This window comes from Salvelinus sp. IW2-2015, unplaced genomic scaffold (genome assembly GCF_002910315.2).
Source record: "Salvelinus sp. IW2-2015 unplaced genomic scaffold, ASM291031v2 Un_scaffold5415, whole genome shotgun sequence".
Lineage (NCBI taxonomy): Eukaryota > Metazoa > Chordata > Actinopteri > Salmoniformes > Salmonidae > Salvelinus > Salvelinus sp. IW2-2015.
In genome coordinates, this window is record NW_019946680.1 from 15,987 (window position 1) to 28,669 (window position 12,683).

The following is a 12,683-nucleotide window of genomic DNA, read 5'->3' on the forward strand; positions in this document are numbered from 1 at the left end:
CTCACCATCCTCCTCCTCCCCTCCTTCATCATCATCAACCATTACCCTCAACCTCCTCATCCTCATCATCATCATCCTCATCATCATCCTCCTCATCCTCATCCTCCTCATCATCCTCCTCCTCATCCTCCTCCTCATCATCCTCTTCATAATCTCTCCCTCCTCATTATCCTCCTCATCCTCATCATCCTCCTCCTCATCATTCCTCCTCCTCATCATCCTCCTCCTCTCATCCTCCTCATTCCTCTCCTCCTCATCAATCCTCCTCTTCATCCTCATAATCATCCTCTCCTCATCATCCTCATCATCATCCCCTTCTATGCTGCTTTCTCTCCTTCACAACCCTCTCTCTCTCTCTCTCTCTCACACACACAACACACACACACACACACACACACACCACACACACACAACACACACACAACACACACCACACACACACACCACACACACACACACACTAGGACAATTTCGAGAATCACTCGACCATGACTGGTAGTAGTAGGCATGTATTTCCTTCTGTTGAGGTTACTGGTAGGCTCGGCATGACCAACATAGTCTCAAACCTTATATTCACACCATAAACAACCCTAAAAAGAAGCACATGATCCTATAGAGATTCACATAACCATAGAACATCACAATCCTAACGGAACATTTTTGATAGGCTACACAGAGGAGACATATATTTAAATGTAACCTCTCTAAACATGGGTCTGGGCTGAAACATCTTTACCGTGTGGACTGACTGACCGGTTGACCGGTATCTACAGCAGAGATGTGTTGCTCCTCCACGGAGAGCGTGCAGAGCACGGCTGCCTGCTTGCACACTCAAGTGCACGTGTCTCATATTGATCAGACGGCTGCTGTATGCTGCATAATAAATGTATATCTGTATTTACCTCCAGACTTGGCCCAGTTGTAGGAGGTGAAGAATTGACTGGAACAGCCACATACACACTCTGCAGCATGTCCTGGTGCCGCTCTCAGTCCCAGCCCCCGCCGCATTCTGCCCTGCCGACGAGCATCCAACCCCGGCAACAGTAGCAGCATTGGCCGCTCCGCCACCGTGCTGTTTGTTGGTGTTGATGCTGCCCTTGGTGCTGAAATTACACTCGCCTCCCCTGGAAGACTCTGCTGCCGCACTGACTGCCGCCACTGCCCCGCTGCTGCTGCTGCTGATATCCGAGTAGTCGTAGACTATCCACCTGAAACTCAACACCTGAACCACGGCGGAGGGAACCACCACGAAGACCAGTGTTAGCCCGAACCACCAGTAGTCCCGTCTCAGGTAGTAGTCCGCGGCAAGCCACAGGTCGGTGGCCCCGTCTGAAAAGAAGACGAGCAGTGAGCACAACACCCAGCAGCAATCCAGGAGCGAGTAGGGCTTAGAAGCATAGCGGCACGACGAGGGACCCTTGTCGGGCTCGGCTGCGACCATACATCGGAGTGGTGGTGGTACGGGGTTCTCGGTAGTCTGCACAGACAGGGCTGCTCCGTCCGATTTTGCAGCCATGTTTGTTGTCGGAAAGAGAGTCGGGATCGGGCGAGGGAGAAAGGGAGAGTGAGAGTGAGAGGGGCTGTCGGCGTGTGTGAGAAAGGAAGAGAGTGAGAGTGAGAGGGTCTGTCGGCGTGTGTGAGAAAGGGAGAGAGTGAGCGCGTGGGAGAGAGAGAACTCAGACAGGCAGTAACTACTCCTCGTTTCAATGGCTAGGCTATTATATGTAATTACATTCTTACTAGGCTTATTATTGTCTGATTGAATAACACAGCGTTTGCCAATCATTTATTTCAATGCCGGAGATCATACTTTGCCATCCAAGGACTCCTGTTGGGTAGTCTAATGAAGACTAGGACTGATCGCACAGGCATAACGAAGACTGTGTAGGCTAATTACGTCATAATCCAAGCGCATTCATTGGATCATCAATAGGCTTCAATATTCCCGAGTACGTTTTATTGTTGTAAACTTTAAAGTTTGTTGGGCTGGCCTCTTTGTCTATATAAATGACAACGTTATCATTCAGACAACCAAATAAATTAATTGAATGGTTAGTGAAATATTGTAGCGTCTACTAGAAGTCCAAATGGTTGTCATAGCAGTATTAACAGTAGGCTATATACTGTTATATACTGGCTATATACTGTTACATAGGTCACAGAATCACGAACGGTGAATATAATACCACCCCGCTCTCTACATAAGTCAGCTCACCAATTCACCACGTCTGTGTTGAATGAAATCAAATCCATTTGTATTGTTCACATACACATATTTAGCAGATGTTATTGCGGGTGTAGCGAAATGCTTGTGTTCCTAGGTCCAACAGTGATATCTAACAATTCTCAACAATACACACAATTCTAAAAGTAAAATAATACAAACGTATTCCATTTTAAGAATGATGGAGGCCACTGTGTTCTTGGTGACCTTCAATGCTGGAGAAATGTTTTGGTACCTACTTCCTCAGATCTGTGCTTATTGTTTTTTTTTTCTCTGAAATGCACTGTCAACTGTGGGACCGTATATAGACAGGTGTGTGCCCTCCTAAATCATGTCCAATCAATTGAATTTACCACAGGTGGACTCCAATCAAGTTGTAGAAACATCTCAAGGATGATCCATGGAAACAGGACGCACCTGAGCTCAATTTCGAATCTCATAGAAAAAGATCTGAATACTTATGTAAATAAGGTGTTTCAGTTTTTTATTTAAAAGTTCTGTTTAAAATAAAGATAGATTGATGAGATGATTTTATTTAAATTCATTTTAGAATAAGGCTGTAACGTAACAAAATATGGAAAAAGTCAATGGGTCTGAATACTTTAGAATGGACTGTCTGTACAGTAAAAGTCAAATAGGAATGGCATTGATTAGAATACAGTATACACACTGAACAAAAATGTAAATGCAACATGTAAAGTGTTGGTCCCATGTTTCATGAGCTGAAATAAAAGATCCCAGAAATGTTCCATTCGCACAAAAAGCTTCTTTCCCTCAAATGTTGTGCACACATTTGTTTACATCCCTGTTAGTGAGCATTTCTCCTTTACCAAGATAATCCATCCACCTGACAGGTGTGGCATATCAAGAACAGCATGTTCGTTACACAGGTTTACCTTGTGCTGGGGACAAAAAAAGGCCACTCTAAAATGTGCAGTCATGTCACACAACACTGCCACAGATGTCTCAGGTTTTGAGGGAGTGTGCAATTAACATGCTGACTGCAGGAATGTCCACCAGAGCTGTTGCCAGAGAATTTAATGTTAATTTCTCTACCTTAAGCCGCCTCCAACGCCGTTTTAGAGAATTTAGCAGTACGTCCAACCCGGCCTCACAACCGCAGACCGTGTAACCACGCCAGCCCAGGACCTCCACATTTGGCTTCTTCACCTGCGGCATCATCAGAGACCAGCCACCTGGACAGCTGGTGAAACTGAGGAGTATTTATGTCTGTAATAAAGGCCTTTTGTGGGGGAGAACTCATTCTGATTGGCTGGGCCTGGCTCCCCAGTGGGTGGGCCTGGCTCCCAAGTGGGTGGGCCTATGCCCTCCCAGACCCACCCATGACTGCGCCCCTGTCCAGTCATGTGAAATCCATAGATTAGGGCATTAATTTAAATAGACTGATTTCCTTATATGAATTGTAACTAAGTAAAATCATTGAAATTGTTGAACGATTTAATTCATATTTTTGTTCAGTATACATATGAAATGAGTGAAATAGTATGTAAACATTATTAAAGTGACCAGTGATTCAATTTCTATGTACATAGGGCAGCACAGGTGCAGGGTTCAGTAACTGGATGGTAACCGGCTAGTGACAGTGACTAAGTTCAGGGCAGGGTACTGGGTGGTAACCGGCTAGTGACAGTGACTAAGTTCAGGGCAGAGTACTGGGTGGAGGCTGGCGAGTGATGGCTATTTAACAGTATGATGGCCTTGAGATAGAAGATATTTTTTCAGTCTCTCGGTCCCAGCTTTGATGCACTTGTACTGACCTCATCTTCTGGATGATAGAATGTGAACACGATGAGCTTGGAGGGGACTATGATGTTGAAGGCTGAGCTGTAGACAATGAACAGCATTCTCACATGGGTATTCCTCTTGTCCAGATGGGAAAGGGCAGTGTGCAGTGAGATGGCGATTGCATCGTCTGTGGATCTATTGGCGCGGTAGGCAAATTGAAGTGGGTCTAGGGTGACAGGTAAGGTAGAGGTGATATGATCCTTGACTAGTCTCTCAAAGCACTTCATAATAAAACAGATGGATGCTACGAGCGGATCATTTATTCATTACTGAACTGACTGAATGTTAAAGGACGTGTGCATGTTGTTGTGGTTGTTGTGTGTGTGTGTGTGTGTGTGTTGTGTGTGTGTGTGTGTGTGTGTGTGTGTGTGTGTGTGTGTTCAATATTTAAATAACTCACTGGTCTGTCCTTGCTAGTTATATAGCTCCAGAAATATAATTGATTAAAGCTGTGACTAAGTAAAAACTAAATATGAGAATTTCCTCGAACCGTTTTAGATAGACTAAAGAACCAGTCAGTATGACTATATTCCACTGATGTATAAATTCTAATGGTTTACCCATTCCAATGGTTTACCCATTCCAAAATGTTAATTCAATGATGTTATAAATTCCAATGATGTATAAATTCCAATGGTTTACCCATTCCAATGATTTACCATTCCAATGGTTTACCCATTCTAATGATGTATAAATTCCAATGGTTACCCATTCCAATGGTTTACCCATTCCAATGATGTAAAATTCCAATGATGTAAATTCCAATGATGTATAAATTCCAATGGTTTACCCATTCCAATGATGTATAAATTCCAATTTTGTATTTACCCATTCCAATGTTTACCCATTCCATGCATATAAAATTCAATGGTTTACCCATTCCAATGATGTACAAATTCCAATGTTACCCATTCTCAATGATATACCCATTCCAATGGTTTACCCATTCAATGATTATAAACCCATTCCAATGGTTTTACCATTCCAATGATTTACCTATTCCAATGGTTTACCCATTACAATGGTTTACCCATTCCAATGATGTACAATTCCAATGGTTTACCCATTCCAATGGTTTACCCATTCCAATGATGTATACATCAATATGATACCATTCCAATGTTTACCCATTCCAATAGATTACTATTCCAATGTTTACCATTACAATGTTTACCCATTCCAATGATGTACAAATTCCAATGGTTTACCCATTCCAATGGTTTACCCATTCCAATGATGTATACATTCCAATGGTTTACCCATTCCAATGGTTTACCCATTCTAATGATGTATCCAGCTCTTTGTAAAGAGATGGTGTATGGACGTGTTGTCACGCTCTGATCTGTTTCACCTGTTCCTGTGATTGTCTCCACCCCCTCCAGGTGTCTCTTATTCTCCCCAGTGTATTTATCCCTGTGTTTATTGTCTCTCTGTGCCAGTTCGTCTTGTATGTTTCCCAAGTCAGCCAGCGTGTTTTTCCCGTTCTCCTTTTGCTATTCTCTTTTTGCTAGTCCTCCCGGTTTTAACCGTTGCCTGTTTCTGGACTCTGTACCCGCCTGACTAACCATTCTGCCTGCCTTGACCACGAGCCTGTCTGCCACTCTGTATCTTCTGGACTCTGATCTAGTAAGGACTCAAGATACCCAATCTTCCTATTGATGATCAGGGTCAAACTTGGTTTTCATATGTTTGATACCGTTTCATCCATTCATATAAGCATAGGTCTGTATCTAAATATATACATTAGATCTTTAACTATCGATGTTCTACTCCATCCAGACAATCACTCTTCATTTGATTTACTTCTAGTCTGTGTCCCCTTCGGCACCCTCTTCCCTAGTGTCACGGCTCCTCCTCTGCAGTGCAGGGGGCGGTTCCTCCTGCAGGCAGAGGAGGGTCGTGAGTGATTGGAGCCACCTGGGCTCAGGGTATAAAGCTGTCACTAATCACTTCTCTCTCTCTCTCTCTGCTCCTCCAGGTATGCTCATGATTTGTTTGTTCCTTTGTAGTTTTGCATAGTTTTCACTCAGTCATGTTCACACACACATATTCACGCATCCATGCACTTTACATACACCTTACATCATGATACTTCCACACCTCATTCCTTTTTCTTAGTTTAAGTTAATAGTTTGTTTATAATAAAGAACACTTTTAAATTGGCCTATACCTGTTCGTGTCCCCTCATTTTTGTCACAGGCTATGAGCCGGCTTGTGACACCTAGATAGTACAATACTTTTGATCAGGACCCACAATTTACGGTTTCCCAAAATGGCGACCCGTGCGTTTATTTGGCACCCCCCCCCCCATGTTTTTTGAGACATAAAAGACTGTAAAAACACCAACAAATCAGCTCAAAGTGATTATTATTATTTTTTAAAAGATGAATCTGTTCTTAAGTATACCCACGCATAATAGAGAAATATATGTGATCGTATACACATGTAAACAAGGTTTGATATGATCATGTTTGAGTCAAATGTCATATATTTTGGGCTTCATGCGGTGAATTTGCAGTCTATACATTTTTTTGTAAATTATGTTCTGGCCACCTGACCATCCGGTCAAGAAAAAACCTAGTTGATGATCCCTGGCATAGGGTAATAGGATGGCATTTGGCAAGCAGGCCTATTCTCTATCCCCGTCCAGCTGCTCATTAAGGAATAGCTACTTTGTGTTGAAATGCTGATGAGGAGAATTGCCTGCATTTATTTCCATTAAGCCCCTATGAAGTCGCCCGCCGGGCCCTGTACGGTCTGAAGGGGCTTGGCAGCAGCAGTCTAGCACTAAGCTCTTTAAAACTTTCAACAGACGTAACTCCAGCGAAAACTTGATTTACTCCGTTAGACCGATACAGAACGGGATCCTGTAAGACCTTAAAGTACGACAAACCGACGCGGTAGCAGCGGCAGCATAACGGATTAAACGGGTTAGTTGTACTGTGATACCATGGAGGGTTATGCTGAAGTCGAAAATGGCATCCTATTCCTCATATAGTGCACTACTTTAGACCAGAGCCCTATGGCACCCTATTCCCTATATAGTGCACTACTTTAGACCAGAGCCCTATGGCACCCTATTCCCTATATAGTGMACTACTCTGGACCTTGGCCCATGGGGGGGTAAAAAAACAATGTTGGTTGTTTGCGGTAACTTCTTTGTTGTTGTAAATCCAAACGGACGTGGCAGTTTCACACACATAAGATGGAACGTGGCAGTTTCACAATAAGATGGAACGTGGCAGTTTCACGCACTAAGATGGACGTGGCAGTTTCACCACTAAGATGGACGTGGCAGTTTACCACTAAGATGGAACGTGGCAGTTTCAACATAGATGGACGTGGCAAGTTTTCACCACTAAGATGGAACGTGGCAGTTTCACACTCAAGATGGAACGTGGAGTTTCACCACTAGATGGAAGTGGCAGTTCACCAACTAGATGGACGTGGCAGTTTCACCACTAAGATGGACGTGCAGTTCTTCACCCACTAAGATGGAACGTGGCAGTTTCACCACTAAGATGGAACGTGGCAGTTTCACACTAAGATGAGACGTGGCAGTTTCACCACTAAGATGGACGTGGCAGTTTCACCACTAAGATGGAACGTGGCAGTTTCACCACTAAGATGGAAAGTGGCAGTTTTACCAGCTAAGATGGACGTGGCAGTTTCAACCTAGAGGACGTGGCGTTTCACCATAAGATGAGACGTGAGGCAGTTTCACCGTCACCAACTAAGATGGACCGTGGCAGTTTACCATAAGATGGACGTGGCAAGTTTTCAGCACACTAAGATGGAACGTGGCTTTCACCACTAAAGATGGACGTGGCAGTTTTCACCACTAAGGATGGACCGTGGATCACAATGATGGCTGTCTTCACCTAGATGGACTGGGTTTACACCACTAGAGATGGACGTGGCAGTTTCACACTAAGATGGACGTGGTCAGTTTTCACACCTAAGATGGAATGTGGCAGTTTCACCAATAAGAGGACGTGGCAGTTTTCACCAAAGATGGAACGTGGCAGTTTCACCACTAGATGGACGTGCAGTTTCACACTAAGATGGAACGTAGCCAGTTTCACGCACTAAGATGGGAGTGCAGTTTCACCATAGATGGAACGTAGGAGTTTCACCATAAGATGGACGTGGCGTTTACACTAGAATGGAAGCTGGGAGTTTTTATACCAATAAGATGGGACCGTGGCTGTTTCACCACTAAAATGGACGTGGCAGTTTCACCAATAAGATGGACGTGGCAGTTTCACCACTGACATGGACGTGGCAGTTTCCACCACTAAGATGGACGTGGCATTTCACCAACTAAGATGGACGTGGCAGTTCACCACTATGACTGGACGTGGCAGTTTTACCCTAAGATGGACGTGGAGTTTCACACTAAGATGGACGTGGTGCTTTAACCAACCTAAGATGGAGGCGTGGGCAATTGTTTCACACTAAGATGGACACGTGGCAGTTTCACCACTAAGATGGAACGTGGTAGTTTCACCCACTAAGATGGACGTGGCTTGTTTACACATAAAAATGGACGTGGCAGTTTCACCACTAAGATGGACGTGGCAGTTTCCACTAATAGATGGACGTGGCAGTTTCCACACTAAGATGGACGTGCAGTTTCACACTAAAGATGGACGTGGCAGTCTTCACCACTAAAGATGGACGTGGCTGTTTACAAATAAGATGGACGTGGCAGTTTCACCAATAAGATGGACGTGGCAGTTCACCCTAAGATGAACGTGGAGCTTCACGACTAAAATGGACATGGCAGTTACCACTAAAGATGGACGTGGCAAGTTTCACAAAGATGGACGTGGCAGTTTAACCACTAAGATGGACTGGCAGTTTACCATAAGGGACGTGAGTTTCACCACTAAAATGGAACATGGCAGTTTCACCACTAAGATGGAACGTGGCGTTTCACCACTAAAAAAACGTGCTTTCACTAAAGGTGGCGAGGTTTCACCACTAATATGGGGATGTGGCAGTTTCACCACTAAGATGGAACGTGTCTAGTGTCGTCACCATCTAACGATTGGACGTGGCAGTTTCACCACTCAGATGGAACGTGGCATTTCACCAATATTGATCGGAAGTGCAGACAGTTTCACCATTCAAGAATGACGTCGGTCAGACTATTCAACGAACCAAGCTAAGTTGGAACGATGGCAGTCTCTCCGGAATTGATTAGAACGCGGAGATTTTCACCGATCGGAAGATGGACGGGGCGGGGTTGAGCCATAGGGCGTGGTGGCATGGCGTAGTTTCACGCATTTTAAAAGACGTCTCAAGAGCTCTATGGAATTATTTGTTGGTATATTCCAGGGACAGTCCGAGGAATGCATCAGCCAGGGACGCTCCGAAACCATTGCTTAATGGAATACAACGGATGGGTAAATAGGTTCTGAGATTTGAATGGTTGGAGATGGAGATTGTAGATTGTGTATATCCGGGATGTTGTTTAGGTGAGGAATCGCAATGCATCGGACTAATGGGTTTTGTGGTTCAATACCCAGTAGGAGTAGATTTAGTTTGCATAGATCCGAGACGGCGACCTGACTCGTCTTACTTTCCAGGAGTGTAATATTATGGTAATTGGACAATTTCGGCCTCTTTGTACATCTACTTACAAACGTCCCTCCCCCCTCCTCCTTTTCTTACCGCTTTCCGCCGATCCCTTTTCCATTTTTGCTCCTGAGGCTTGCTGCTCATTACATCTCCTTTCTCTCTCTCCATCCTCTCAGCTTTTCGCTCTTTGGTCCGTCCATGCAACTCTATTTCATGTCATCAACTTGTCTCCTGGTCTCAGCAGGGCATACTTGCCGGTCTCGCAGAACAGTACTCCTCTCCTTTCTCTCCTCTCCTCATATCTCGGTGTGTCTGTGCCCTACTTCTTGCCACTCATTTCTCTACATCCTCTCCATCCTTCTTTCTCTCTCTCCATCGCTCTCATCCCGGTCACAACCTACTCCCATCCCATCTCTCCATCCTTCTTTCTCTCCTCCGCTCATGTACCATGCTCTCAAGGCATACGAATTTCATATTATAATGCGACTATCTCATCTCCTCCCGAGCACCGGTCATCTCTCTCCATTCTCTCTCTCTCCTCACTTTCTCCTTTTCATGGCCTCGCTAGCTCTTTCCCGTATACGGTGCTTCAACTTCCAGCTAGGTAGCATCTCATCTCTCCATCCTGAGAGACTGTGCAAAACATGTTTATCTCCATTCACAGCTCCTATCCCAGATCCTTGTCTTTAATCCTCCTACGCCATCATTCAAAATGCGCGATCCTCTCCGGATCTGCCTACATACTCGTCTCACATCTCCATCTTCTCCTATTTGCTCCTCAACAATACCATCTCATCCTCCTACCTTCTCTGCTTCTCCCCCTCTGCACCCTCTCCTTCTCTCCTCTCTTCCTCTTTTCCATCCTCTCCATCTCTCTTCCATCTCTCCGTCCTCATTTCTCCATACCTCTTTTCTCCTCTCGATCTCTCATCTCTCCATGCTTCCTACTCCATCCCTCATCATCCTCTCCTCTCATCCTCTCAATCCTCTTCCATCCTCTCCGCCTCTCTTCTCTCCTCTCTCCTCTCCATCCTTCTCCTCTCCATCTCTCCGTACTATCTTCTCATTCCTCTCCGTCCTCTTTTCCATCCTCTCCTTCTCTTCCTATCCAATTAAGTCTCCATTCCTCCTCCTCTTTTGCATACACTGAGCAAACTTTCTGGAATGGTTCACAGGGATGTTTGCTTGGCTTAGGAAATTGACAAATATAATATAAATCAAAATTTTCCTTTGGAATCTTTCATTTACTTTTAAACAAAACATTTCTGAAGTTCAAATTGGGCTACATTTCTTTGAATAGTTTATAATGTTTACTAGGAATGATTTTGCCACTAGCGGGAACGTTCTCATATGGTTCAGAGACAGTATTAGCGACACAGGACAGCAGCTGCCTCGTGGGAGTTTCTATCAGCGTATTGTGCCATGGTATTTCTTCAAAATGGCATTCTTATTTAAGTCATGTTCTCACTCTGTTCGATGGAATACATTGAGTAAACAGTTTTCAACAAAAAAAACATCAACGAAAAACTTATAAGTTGACGTCAGAGAACTCGGTTCTTAAGGAGTGGTTTTTAAGAACATGTGACGTGTCATCAGCATCACAAGGACTCTCTCTTGTGGTTATTCTTGTTGTATTATTAGTTGTGTTATGAACCAATTGTGTTGGGCACTGTCACGAATTCGTACGTTCAGGGAATCGAGGGTTATTCCAATGGAGGTGCAGCGTGTGAGACGAATCCTGTACCTTTCAGATGTTATAATGTCGTCGACAAAAATAAGATATAACAAAACGAACGTGAGCTGACTAGCGGTATGCAGGGCACTAGGACCACAGACACTACCCACAAATTGGTTTGAATTACGTAGCTGGCTCCTTACGTTAGTGTGCTTTTGAATGAGAAGATTCGATAGACAGTTGCCTCTGATTGGGACACTCGGCCCCCCAAACATCAGAATAAAAAACATAGAATGCCACTAACAACCTGACTAACAAATAGAGAAATAAAGGGTCTCTCAGGTTAGGGCGTGACTGGCCAATCACTAATTGGCCAACTCACTAATTGGCACATCATAATTGGACACACTCACTAATTGGCTACACTCACTAATTGGTACACTCACTAATTGGCCACAAGCATAATTGGCCACACTCACTAATTGGCCACGCACTAATTGGCTAACACTCGGCTATTGGGCTAACTCATAATTGGCCACACACACTAATTGGCCAACTCACATATGGCCAAACACTAATGGCCACACTCACTAATTGGCACACACACTAATTGGCCAACTCACTAATTGGCCACACCACTAATTGGCCACACTGTAATTGCACACTCACTATTGGCCACACCCTAATTTGGCACACTCACTAATTGGAACTCACTAATTGGCCACACCACTAATTTGGCCACACTCACTTAATTGGCCACACCACTATTGGCCACACTCACTAATGGCCACTCACTAATTGGCCACACTCACTAATTGGCACGACTCACATTGGCCACAGCACTAATGGCCACACGCCCCCCCCCCCCCCCCCCGGCCCCCCCCCCCTCATAAGTCCTATACTCATAATTGGCAACTCACTATTGGTCCACACTCATAATTGGCACACTACTAATGGCCACACTGATTTAGAGTATGTATTTCTTTGAATGAGGTCTGTTTGAATAGACTAAAATGAAACAGCTTTGTATGTGTAAAAATCTAGTGGTGCAGTGGATCTTCCAATGGATAGAACAGAGATTAGTGGTTCGAATCTCACTGATGCAGTGTTCAAGAAGAAGAAATTGTGTTTGTATGATGATGCTCTAATATGTGTCCTATCTTGTAGTTCTAAATAGTTTATCAGATAAGTTAGCAGTGTTGTTAATGTCTTATTGGAAAAAGTTTTTTGGTATAAAAAAAACGACCTCAAAAATAAAGTATAACTAGTCAATCCTCTCTCAAGGAAACTTCCTAGGAACATTAGGGAACAGAAGTAAAAACGTTATCATAACGGTCAGAATGTATGGCTTCGTTCCGTAACAATGTGAAACCAACGTTCCGACAATTCAGG

At 44.1% G+C, this 12,683-nt stretch overlaps 1 pseudogene; it reads right to left on the reverse strand.

Moving 5' to 3' along the window:
* Window positions 1-898: 898 nt before the first annotated feature.
* Window positions 899-1,573, reverse strand: LOC139026657 (XK-related protein 7 pseudogene; annotated as a pseudogene).
* Window positions 1,574-12,683: the final 11,110 nt, after the last annotated feature.